At 34.5% G+C, this 13644-nt stretch overlaps 1 protein-coding gene across 1 annotated transcript in view; it reads left to right on the top strand.

Moving 5' to 3' along the window:
* Window positions 5656-13644, top strand: part of LOC109337047 (ribosomal RNA small subunit methyltransferase NEP1-like) — a 22163-nt gene continuing 14174 nt past the window's right edge. Inside the window, exon 1 of the mRNA XM_019573910.1 lies at window positions 5656-5692. The gene's annotated coding sequence lies outside the window, so the exon portion shown is untranslated. The remainder of the gene's footprint in view (window positions 5693-13644) is intronic.

Below are 13644 nucleotides of genomic sequence, written 5' to 3' on the forward strand. Positions count from 1 at the left end.
TGAGTTTGTCATCATAAAAAAGGGGGAGATTGAAAATGCAAAATGTCAAGATAACACTTCACTTTCCTATGTTTTGATGAAGACAAAGGAATTAGTGAAAGCTTAAAAATAACTCAACAAATCAACATGCNATGCATTAATCATACATGTTATTTGTGTATCTTAGGCATAACATAATGATAAAACATGTATAGTTGATAAGCATAACATATAGGTAGTTTACCATTTAATATCTAAACTGAAAATATGTCAGTTAATCGATTAAGTAAGGTTTTAATCGATTAACGTGAAAGCAATTTTTGTCAATTTCAATAGATAACTGAAAAACAGAATTCAGTTACTCTAAACAGCCCATTAATCAATTAACAGACAACTTAATCGATTAACTGGGCACAAAACAACTTTTCTATATAAACTGTGTTTTTACACCATGCTTCATACATTCATTCATTCATTTTTAGAATTGCTAAGTTGCATATTTTCGTGTTCTTTGTATGTCATATAGGTAGAGAGAATTGTACGTGAGATTAGTGAGAGATAGTATCATGCTTAGAGATTAAAATATTGTCCATTGCATGTGATTAAATGTGTTCATCATTCTATCTTTCTTGCATGATTCTTTCAATTCTTTTAGAGATTTCTTAGGGTAGAAATTACATGTTCTTCATGATTCTGATCTTATACATATTCATAATAATTTGTGAGATTTGTATAGGGTTTATAGCTTGTTCTTTCTTATAATATTTGAGCTATTTTGTGCTCACATTACTCTATTTTTGTGTTGTTTGTGTAATAAGGAAAGTCGTCTCTTGGTGTCGTACCACCAACGAGATTAAAAAGTCTTCACCAAGACTTGGAGGTCTTGAGTTTAGAACATACTCTTGGCTGGGGTTGGATCGTAGGAAAGGTTTTCCTAGGAAATTGGGTAAGGTCAAACCAAGGTAGAGGTTCTAGGAATTGAAGAAGGTAGCGTTCAAAGTCTTGTAATTGGAAGTGTGTATGTAAGATACATTGGCTACAATTTTTAGTGAAGAAAATCTCTCATATCAGAAGGGAGGTCTGGATGTATTTTTGCAGTGGATCGGAAAACGAACAAGTATAAAAAACATTGTTGCAGGTTATTTCTTACCCTTATCTCTTTAATGTTTTAAAGTATTTTTAATTGTCTATTGTAGCTGATATTTTGAATATAGTAACTCTGCCATATAAAGAACATTTCTGTTCAAATATACCTGCTATATCATTTCTGTATAATCCGTATGTGGCTGTATAATTTAGCCATTCAACAACTGTTAATTCTGTACGACTTAATCGATTGAGGCAGTCTTTAATCGATTAACTGATTGATTTTCCAGAATAGGGCTTTGGTGTAAATAGCGGTAAGTGGGAACCACAATACCAATTTAACCCCCCCTTTTCTAGGTGTATTCTGTCACTGATACCTAACAAAATGAACATTGTTTATTTGGTTTAAATGGAAGGACTAAGTAATAATAACGAAAAATTATTTGAAAAACCTTAATATTTGAAATTGGTATATTTTATTAATAAAACTATTTATCAAAAAGTTAAATGTTCAGGTGACAAGTTAATTAGAAGGATTATCAATAATAAATTGTATATTTTCACAAAGCATTTAGTTACCATGATAAACCCCTTGAATTCGAAGCCATACTTTTCATGAATTATGTGATTTGTGTCACTATGTTTAATATTAGTAGTATTGTCTATAGGAACATACAACACTGTTGCTCTTTTGTCAAGAACCCAAAGGGGTGCTGTTAGAGCTTACACTAACTCTCAACCTCTTAGATTGGTAGAAGGGTCGGCTAGGTACCCTACTTGTAACATCCGAAAAAATTACTATATTTTCATAATTAAATTTCGAACCACCCATTATAGTTTTATTTTATGGTAAAATAAATACAATGATATAATCAATTTACTTTAAAAATGTATCTCAACATTAAGATAATAAATAATTACAGAATTATATTGTTATTATTTTCTTACTTTTATGATTATTATTATGATCACTACTCAATTATATATATATATATATCAAACTAATATTTTACATTACATGATAGCATTTGTATAAAGGTTATCTTATTTTATCCTTATCATTATATTTTTTTGTAAGCAAGAGTATTGTATAAAGTCACAAAGCATTATGCCAACCTGATTACAGGTTACAAACAAGATCTAAACAAGAAGAAGGGTCAGTGCATCATTGTGGAAAAGAGTACAAATTAGCACCAACATGGTTTGAAAACCAAAGCCAAGATCTAGTTTAATCAAATCTATGATTTGTATGTAACTCGACTTTTCCCCCTTAAAAATTATATCATTCCTCATACTCCAAACAGCCCAAATCACAGTGAACTAGAATATTCTCTAGATATAAAACATTTTATGACGATTACACAAAAAGTCATGTAGTTGGAGAAATTCAATAATATTATTCGGGATAAGTACCTGAATTTGAAGCCACGAGTAAAATTCCTTCCACACATTAGCCACAAAGGGACACAAGATAAAAAGATGATCTACATCTTCACCATTCAACACATACAAACTACACAAAAGATCACATTCTCCAAATATTTCTATTGATAAGTTTTGTCTTCGTAGTAACTCGACCTATAATAACTTTACAAATAAAACAACATACCTTTGAAGGCACACACTCTTTCCAACTCAAGTTAAGAGTATTCCCTGAAACTGTTGGAGCATGATTCACTTGAGCAGGATAAGCAGTTTTAACCACGTAACAACTAGATTTATCAAGATTCCACTTTCACTTATCACTAACTCCATTTTTGAAAGAATGACATTGAATAAGATCATATAATCTTGTATCTGACTCTTTCTCCCAATCAAATAAGGGTCTTCTGCATTGAATATTCTACTGCCACTTCCCGTTAGACCATACCCCACAATCTGCTACCATGGCCTTCTTATCCGAAGGTATCAAAAATAATCTCGGAAAAGTATCCTTGAGCTTATCTTGACCAAACCACACATCCTACCAGAAGAAAGTGTGTAAGCCATCACCCACTACCTTCCAAAGATTACCCTCCAGCCAATTAGAACCAGCACCCTTTGTTGTGAGTTAAAGTAGAAGCATAATAAAGGCTCCGAAAAACTTTGAGGTTATATATGTTTCGCTGCTTGCTGGTTAAAAGTTATAAGGGAGACTTCATGCCAAGAACCTTGCTTGGCAATCTGTTGATAAGGTATATGGCATGGCTAAATCCATAGAAAAAAAACTCTCTAGGAGGAAGGATGGGAAGAGTAAAGATCTATCAACATTCAAAATGTGTCTATGCTTTCTCTCCATAATAAAACTTTATGGTGGAGTTTCGACACAAGATGTTTGGTGAAGTATGCTTTCTTGAGCATAAAAAGTAGGCATTGTAAACTCAACCTCATTATCAGTTCAAATCATTTTGATTCTTTGATTGTATTGAACAAGCACAAATTTAATAAAGTCTTGGATAAGTTTTTTGGTCTTAGCCTTAGAGTTCATAAGATAGACTCAATTGTGACTTGTGTAATCATCTATCATAGTCAAGAAATATGTATGTCCATGGAATGAAGGAACACCTAGTGGTCCCCATATGTCCATATGGACAAGCTCAAAGGCATGTTTAGTACTAGAGTCATTAGTGGGAATGGTAACTTTGATTGCTTGGCATAGTGGCAAAAAACACATACTTTGCTTGAATCAAACTTCACTTAAGGTATTGATGTATGCACAAGTTTAGAACAAAATGAGATGGATGTCCTAATCAAAAATGTCAGCGGTCAAAATAGGGATAGTATGATCATGCAATGTACTAATATATGCAAACAAATATTTTTAGTATAACCATGTCCTTTGAGTATGTAGAAGTGATTATAAGCTTCAACATGACTAATCCTCTTCAAGGTAGTCATATCTTGAAAAAAGGAAAAGGACGTATAAAAAACAAGCTTGCACTCAAGAGAGCAATAAAGTTTGTGAATAAAGACTAGGTTGTACTTAAAATTAGGTATATAAAGTGTAAGTATTAGATGTCAAATAAGAGGGAGTGAATTAGTTGTATGAAGTAATGGCCAATTTTTCAGATATGATATCATAATGTTATGCATCGGAAATGTTGTAGAAATTTTACCAACCAAAAACTCGAAAATGAACTAAAAAGAGTAGAGAGAAAAGAGAGAACACAAATATTTATATTGGTTCACCTTCTTTTCTATAGAAGGCAACGTCCAGTACTGTTGTAGCAATCAAGAGATTTCTTTACTAGATATTTCTTTACTAGATATCTTGATTTATAATTTCACTTTCTCTCTGCGAGTCTCCTTGTACCTTACATACTCACAAATACCTTACCCCCTTGTAAAGGTTCCACTTCTCACCACACCCTTGTGATGACAAGTTATACAACAAGATTTGAAGAATAAATTCTAGGGCAAGATTGCCTAACAATTCTATAACTTGCAATCCTCTTACTCAATATACTTAGTATACAATTCTCTCGAATGTATTTAATTTTGAAAAACTTTAGAACTTGCACTTGAAGCAACTTTAGAAAAAGTCTGAAAGTTTAGAACAAAAGTAGCAAGAAAGGTGCAGAGAATTTTATTTGAAAGTTTGAGTAATTCTTGTATTAAAGATGTATGTGAAATGGGTGTTTCAATGCCTTTAAAAAGGCTTCCAATCAGCAAATATACCCTTCCATGAAGTTGAGACACGATTGGAATGAAACCCATTGAGTTTGGACGAAAGTTGTTCAGTTTGGATAAAAGCTTCGTAATTGTTGCTTGATCCATAATATTTGGGCACAACAACTACCTCCAGCTATATATTCTGCCTCACCAGTACTTAGAGCAGCCTTGGCCAGCTTCTTACAAGACCATGAGATTAGAGCTTTTTCTAGAATATGACAAGTATCGCTTGTACTTTTCCTCTCAGTTTTACATCCAGCAAAATCTGAATCCAAGTATCCCACCAAGTCACATAGACTTTCTTTTGGATACCATAGTCTAACGTCAGGTATGCCTTTAAAATATTTCATAATTCTTTTAACGGTAGTAAGATGTGACTCTTTGGGTTTTGACTGATAACGTGCACTGAGACAGACACTAAACATGATATCAGGTCTACTTGCAGTAAGATAAAGTAAGAAACTGATCATACGTTGATATTTGGAAATATCGACACATTTTTCTGCTTCATCAGTATCTATGTATGTTCTAGAACCCATAGGAGTAGCAATTGTTGACAAAGAAGCCATCCTTGAGTTGTTTGATTTGTAATCTAAGAAAGTAATTCAACTTTCCCATCATGGACTCTCAAACTCCCCTTGCATCATTTTACCAAAATCACTTGGTATCAATGATGCATTTTTCAGGGTAGAAAGCCACATGGAACCCATTGTCACTCAATAAACTTATACTCGGTAGATTATGCTTGAGTCCCTTAATGTATAAAACTCCTTCTTTTGTAGTAGAAGGTGGCTTCCTGACTCTACCAACTCTAAGAATTCTTCCTTTATTGTTGTCACCATATCTGACATAGCCATTGTCTCTTGGAGTAAGGACATAGAACTTTCCTTTGTCGTTCACCTTATGTTTTGAGCAGTCGCTATCCAAATACCATAAATCACAAGTGGCTCCCAAATATTCCTGCAAAACAGGTTAAGTAATATTAGGTACCCAAATCAGTTTGGGTCCTAGAGGGTTAACACATTTATATACCCATTTAAAACGTCCTAGGGGTAAACCATATTTTCTAATCATGCAAATGTTTGATGTATGCCCACGATTTTTGCAATAAGTGCAAATGGGTTGATGATTTATGAGTATGGATAATTTATTTTTGAAAACTTATCGATGGAGTGTCTCTATATTTTCAACATGTTATCCAAGTTTTTACTACTCTTGTTTAGTTTCTTGAGTTCTAGACTCAAGGTAGAAACTTTGTTTTCGAGAGTAATACAATTTAGAGCACAAGAAGAAGAAGGCTTATTTCTGAATATGTCTAATTCATTTTTCTACTTTAAACAAAGTTTAGTGAGTTTGGCATATTCACTATGCAATTCATTGAAGGCATTTTGTAAATAAGAAAGAGATGGCTAATCTAATAGTTTAGTTTCACTTTGAGAATGCTATTCATTCTTTGGTTCTGAAGTTGAACTTTTGCCATTGTCCTCCCACGCAATGTAGGCCCATCTTCCGGTCCTCTTTTATGATTCTCTATCGAAGACTCATATTTCTACCTTTGCCTTAAGAGAGATGTTTTTCTTCTTCTATTCTTGTTCCTCATGTTGATCAAGTTGGCTTAACTCCAACTCATATTCCTGTAGTTTACCAAAGAGTGCATCCAATGCATTTTTGATAAACTTTTTTTCCAGAAATGGTTGTCACTTTGGGTTGCCATTCTCTTGTTAGTGATCTTAGAACTATGAAGTTCATGTCACTATTTGACAGCATCTTCCCAATGAAATCAAATGATTTGTAAGATGAGTAAACCTCTTTTAGAGATCAAGTATTTTCTCTCCGACTTTCATGCAAAACATCTCTTACTCTTGGGAGAGAGTATTGAATCTAGACTGCTTAACTTCTTCAGTCCCCTCGTGTGTGGTATCTAGAGTGTCCCACATTTCCTTTGTAGATTTACAATTAGACACTCTAAAGAATTCATCTAATCCTAGGGTTGAAGTGAGGATGTTCTTGACCTTAAGGTCATTTTGAACTTTCTTCTCATCCTCGTAATTCCGGGTAGATTTCGGTTTAACCTTCGTTACGCTATTGATTATGGTGAAGAGTTCATAGGGTCCTTTCTCAATCGCATTCCCTATGTCAAGGTCTTGAGATTATCCTTATTTTCTAAAACTCGTAGCATTCTCCAACAAATCTTGGAGAGCGATAGATATTGGAACCTTCACCCATAAAGGATCTAGAGGCCATCTAAAAGTTTAGTATCTTTAGGAGTAACTTCCTAAACTAAGCTATGGTGCCAATTTTAAGTGTTATATGACAATTAAGAGTGGGGTGAATTAGTTGTGTGAATTAATAGTCAATTTTTATGATATGAAATTAGAATGCTATGCAGCGGAAATGTTGCAGAATGATTACCAACCAAAAACTCCAAATGAAATAAAAAGAGTAGAGAGAAAAGAGAGAACATAAATATTTATATTGGTGCACCTTCTTGTCCATCGAAGGCTACGTATAGTACTCTTCGAGCACAAGAGATTTCTTTACTAGATATCTTGAGATGTAATTGCAATTTCTCTCCCCCGAGATTTCTTGCATCTTACACACTCACAAATACCTTACTCCCTTGGAAATCAACCTTTCCATTTACTCTCTTTCCCCTTCTCACCACACCCTTGTGATGACAAGTTATACAAGATATAACAATTCTAGGGCATGATTGCCTTTACAAGATATAACAATTCTATAACATGCAATCCTCTTACTCAATACACTTAGTATACAATGCTTTCGAAAGTATTTAAGTTTGAAAATATTTAGAACTTACAGTTGAAGCAACTTTATTAAAAGTCTGAAAGTTTAGAAAAAAAGTTGCAAGAAAAGTGCAAAGAATTGTATTTGAATGTTTGAGTAATTTGTGTATTCAAGATGTATGTGAAATGGGTGTTTCAATGCCTTTAAATATGCTTCCAATCAGCTAATATACCCTTCCATGAAGATGGGACACGATTGGAATGAAACCCATTGAGTTTGGAAGAAAGTTGTTCAGTTCAGATTTGAAAATCTTGTTATAACAACTCTGTGTAATCGTTTACACCATGATGTAATCGATTACCCAAACTCTTTGTTTGAGAAGTATTTGGTTACTTTTTGCAATAATCGGTTACACTCTATTAAATTTGCTAGGTAACATTTTACTCAGTTAGGTAACATGTTACATAGTCCTAGTAACATGTTACTCACTGTTACACAGTCCAAGTAACATATTACCTAGGTCTAGTAACCTATTACTTAGGTAAAGTAACCTATTACTTAACATTTTGAAAATTGTTTACTTTGTCTAAGAGTTTTTCAATTTCATTTCAAAATAATTTTATCTTTCATTTGAGCATTGTTTACTAAACATACTAGAGTGTAAAGGATAGAAGTACATATTGAAGACTTAGACTCTAATTGAAGTTTGATCTTCTTTTTATCTTCAACATCTTCTTCATTTTCCTTCTTTTTTGTGATCTTGGCATCTTCATCAAAATCATTTCAAGATCAGTAGCAATATCTTCTTCACATAAAGGACATTATGCAAGTGAACATATATAGGTTTAATGGTGCGAGAGTGTGTAAAATTTGGCAAATTATTTCTCACATGGATAGTGGCTCATGTGTCAAGTAACCAAAAATTAATGCCAAGATATGTACATGATATGGTATGGTTATCATTGTGTGGATGAAGGTCAATGTCCATTGCTCTTCTTGGTTGGGATTTGGTGGTATCGTTTCCTCTGATTTTGGATCATGACTTCGTGTTGTCATATTGTTCACCAACCCAGTGGTGATTCTTGCCTTCAACTTGAAGATGAGAGGAAAGCCATGTTTGACGTAGTATGTGTCTGTTGTGTGCCTCTCACTTCCATAAAAGGTGAATACCTTATTGTTGTTCTGCCCTACATATCCCTAACCAAGGTTTCTTGTATTGCTAGCTAGTCCTCTTCCATCTCTGGTTTTGTGTTCAAAGTTGTATCTATTGAAATTCTTGTTGGTTTGCATCCTCCAATTTTGCCTTCAGTTGATGTTGTTTACAATTGTCTTGCTATACTAGACATTGTTCCTTCAAGGTTTCTTTCCTATTGAAGCACCAAGGATAAGATTTTGTTTATTGTTGGTAATTAGATTTTGGACTTGATTGTGGTGTATTGATAAGCCAATCCTTTGTGAAAATAGATAATATATGTTGTTTCTCTATACTTATTGAATGTCTTCAAGAATTCACAATTACATTTTTTATGGCAAGTACATATAGGGAAGGGTCATATAGAATCAAGTTCCTCCCATAATATTTTAATGTTTGTGAAGAATCCATAAATGATTTTATCTCCTTGCCTCATTTAGTGCATTTCTTGGAGTAAATCGGAGGTTCTAAAGTGGTAGCCCTTTGAGAACCTTTATTTGAGATCTCCCCAAAGTTTTTGGGCATTATCTATGTAGATTGTAGTGTCAGAGATGGGTTGCATAAGAGATCTTTGTGATCCAAGAAATTATCATGGTTTTGTATCTTTCCCATGCATCAAAGGTTGGATCATTTTGTTTTGTCATCTTTATTGTACTATTCAGGAATTTGAATTTGTTCTTTGGAATTAACGCTCTCTTTCATGGACCTAAACCATGAATGATAGGTGCTGCTATCCAAGAAAGGTGACACCAACGCAGTTCTTGGATTTTCTCCTTGATAGAGATAATATGGGCTTACTGGATTTGGTAATTGGTCACCATGCTACTGATAGGTTTGTTGCACTTCATCAGATTTTGTATTTTCCATGGTTGAAGGAAAGTGGAATCAAAGTAAAAAGAAAGATGGAATTGCAGCAGAGCTCTCAAAATAAGAGCTCTAATACCATATTGGAATAGAAACACATATTGGATGATGAAATAATATGAGGATTGTATTATTAATTTCAAATGAAAGTGTATAATGAGTATTTATACAAGACTTGCTTGAAGCTTAAGAAAAGTCCTAATAACCAAAAACTATCCTATCTAATTAACAAACTTAACTAACTTTCTTATTTAGCATAAGTTGAAATAAAGTGTTTTATTACAAAACCATCATTCTAGAAGAGTCATGAGGTTGACCCAAGCGAAGAGAAATTCGTACGCCATGATTGATTCTAATGCGTCAAGCACCAAGGCAGTAACTCACCATTTGGTAGGTGCTTGATGCACCATGGTCCGCCAAGGATAATGCGGCTAATGCACTACATGTCTTGATTCGGATGCGTCTGACGATCTAGGGTTGTTGTATCTGGTACGTCTTGTCTCGGTCAGGATGCGCTTGATGCACCAAAGCTGATGCACCCAGTGCGCCAATGCGTGCCTGGTGCATGAGCCTCGGTCATGAACCAAGCAATGACTCAACCACGATGCCTAGCTGCCTTGGTCACGACCCATTCTTGGTACAGTCTGAATATGGTATGGCTCGGTCATGACTCGAGCATTGGCATGGTCACGATGCCCAACTACCTCAGTTATGGCTCATTCTTCGGCACGGTCAGACTAAAAATTTGATTTGGTCATGACTCATTACTTGGCACGGCCAGGCTTAGCATTTGAACTGATCATGACTCAAGCTATGGCATGGTCATGGCTCATTCCTTGGCACAGTTAGGTTGTGCGTTTGCCTTGGTGGCTTGGTCCTTAAACATCATTGTTGCTTGATAAAAATTATGATATACTTCATTACAAGTGGAGCAAAAAGAGGAGATTGGAAGGATGGGTGAGGAATTACATTGAGGGCTATCTCTTCCATTTATTTTTTGACATTATCTCTTTTTGCGTGCCTGCTATTTGTAATCTTCTGCCACCTACTTTTTTAATCTTCCTTTTTAAATTAGATTTACTACATGCTTAATATAGCCTTCAAAATTAGGTTTTAGGGATAAGATAATCACCCATCAACCCCCAAATCACCAAGTTATTATAAAAGAGTATTATTACTCATTCTTTCTTCATTATTGAATCTATTTTTAATGGATGTCAATGAAAGTCAAGGTATTGCCATATCTTGAGGACAAAAGAAGTGAATAATAACCAAAAACACATGTCGTGATGAAATTGGAACTTTGGGAGAAAAGAAATTAAGGTATCCAATAATGCACGTCGAGGTACAAATATGATTTGGGGAGAAAAGAGATAAAGGTAACCAATAATATAGATAAGGCTACTACAAGAACGTGGTTTTGGTGCATCACGTACAACATCGGGAAAACAGTGATATTTGAAACGCACATCAAGGAAATAAGACCCAAGAAGCAAGAGATTAAAATGTTGTCAAGGGTTCGGGGCCAGAAAAGCATAAATTTTAAATGCACATGAAAGGTACTAGACTTGGAAAGAATGAACTCTTAAATGCATATTAAGGTTAGAGGACCCAAAAAGGTTTAATTTTCAAATGCACATCAAGTATATTGGGCCCAGAAAGAATGAATTTTCAAATACACATCGAGGGTACATGACCTGGGAAGCTTGAATTTAAAATGCACATCCTAGATATTGGACCCGAAAAGCATTAATCTAAAATTCTCATCAAGTATATTGGACCCGAAAAGCTTGAGTTTTTAAATATATGTTGAGGATACAGGATCTGAAAAGAATGAATTTTGAAATGTACATCGAGGTTACATGACCCAAAAATCTTGAATTTTTAAATGAACATCGAGGGTACATGACTCGTAAAGCTTGATTCTAAATGCAAATCGGGAATACATGACTTGAAAAGCTTGAATATTTAAATTTATATCAGGCGTGGGGACCTGGAAAGAATATTATTTTTATTAAAGCACGCCAGGCATGACGACCTGGAAAGAACGATTTTTTTAAACACACCGGGAACGGGGGCCTAAAAGCAACATACTTATGATGCACATCAAAGGTATAGGACCCGAAAATAATGTGTTTTTGAAGCCTTCAATATAACATAGTAGTATGATTGTTTGGGAGTATATGATGCTTGTATGAGATGAATAATATATGTTAATTTGAACGCAATGGAATGAGAGGTAAGCCCCGTAAACACATTTTCTAGTGTACCACTCATGATTTATTTTTATTTTGGGATGATGTCAATTTAGTTGTTCTTTAAAACTTTTGTGGACATACTAAAATTCCATACTTCATGTGGGACCCGATCTTACGTCAACATGTAAGTAGAGTAATAAAATCCATACCACTACGAACCATTGCTGAATCACCCTGGACAGCCACATGGCCGAGCCTCTTACGGTCAGAGGACCTCGTTGCTTGGTATCATATAATCCTTTGGTTTTTGGGCATCGCCCTAATCACGACATCACAGTTGGAAACCTTACCCTAAATAGGTGCAAGAACAAAGGTACTTGTATAAGTTTGTCGATTTCGGGAACCGGGTTCAATCATCTGAGTCACGGTCTTTCCCAAGGGTAAATACACTTCACACCCTAGCTAGGGATATTGCCTTTAACAAAGCAATTCCATACTTTTATTACTTTCAAGAATTTCATATAGTTATTTACCTTTATAACTTCTTGATGGCAAACATGCCATTAGGCTCTTGTATATATCAGAGTTATCGTTCAGACGACTTCAAAAGAAGTCAAATCTGTATGGAGCTCTCTCGCTCAAGCGAGAGCTGTCTTGCTCAAGCGAGGGCACATCCATTTTTGAGGCATTTGTGGCTTAAGCGAGAGCTGTCTCGCATAAGTGAGAGTTGTCTCACTTAAGCGAGAAAACAATCAGTTCTCTGGGTGCCTATTTTTGCTCAAGCGAGAGTTATCTCGCCCCGAGCTAAAACACTCGTTTTCTCTAGACACTTCTCACTCAAGTGAGAGCTGTCTTGCTCAAACGAGAAGAGTCTGAATATCATTTTAATTACTTTTCTCAAGGTAAATATTTCTCATTTATATCACATGTTTTTAAACCTTAAATTTAACAATTATCACATACATATCATTCCCATAATAATCATTCAAACATTATAATTCAATAGTAAACATGGTATTTGCATATATAAACATAACATAAATCGGTATAATAAATATTGTTGTACTTAATCCAAACAAACAGGCAATTGATTAAGTACAAGTTTTCTTAATACCCAAGGCAACTCCAAACTCGTGAGGGAGTTTGGGCTACCGGATCGAAACTCTCCACTGTTTTTTATCCCAATGCATTTTAGTTTCTCGAGTGGTGTTCCTTCATGGATAACTACCACAATACTTGATATTTTTAGCTATCCTAAACATACAACTTAAGAAAGTATCCGTACAAAATCCATGCACACAAATATTTGATTAAGTATGGGTTTTCTTAATACACAAACATAACTCCAAACTTTTGAGATAGTTTAGGAGATCCGGGTGTCATATTCAGACACCACTATGTCATATATTCTCCCTCACCTGAGTGTATCGGGTCGCTAGGTTCTCTGTTTGCAGGTGAGCATACTTGATCCGATCTCCTCTCAAACTTTTCATTACGCCAAAATAACATTAATTAGTTAACTGAAGATAATAATTATACTTACGAAACAACTTTTTACGCGAATATAAAACTTGCAATTTAAAATGAATTTAATTGCTTTCGTCCATCCGATTCAAGGTTGAATATCCTTGAATCATCGTTTATCATTGAAAGTCTTACAATCAAATAACACTTTTTAAAGTAAGATTTTCAATAAAAACTTATACTGGAATTATGTCGTAATCCGTGGATATATACCACGCTAGTTCCTAGGAAAGAGAGGTGGGTCGTAAAGACACCCTTAAACACCAAGTCTTTCCTTAGACAGAATCTTTCTAGACATGTATTCCCACTTTATTACATTTTTTCGATAGTTCATAAATCTTATTTTTATTTTTGTAAGTAAAACATTTTTACTAAAACTAACCTTTTAAAATAAGATCATTA

Source organism: Lupinus angustifolius, chromosome LG02 (assembly GCF_001865875.1).
Source record: "Lupinus angustifolius cultivar Tanjil chromosome LG02, LupAngTanjil_v1.0, whole genome shotgun sequence".
Lineage (NCBI taxonomy): Eukaryota > Viridiplantae > Streptophyta > Magnoliopsida > Fabales > Fabaceae > Lupinus > Lupinus angustifolius.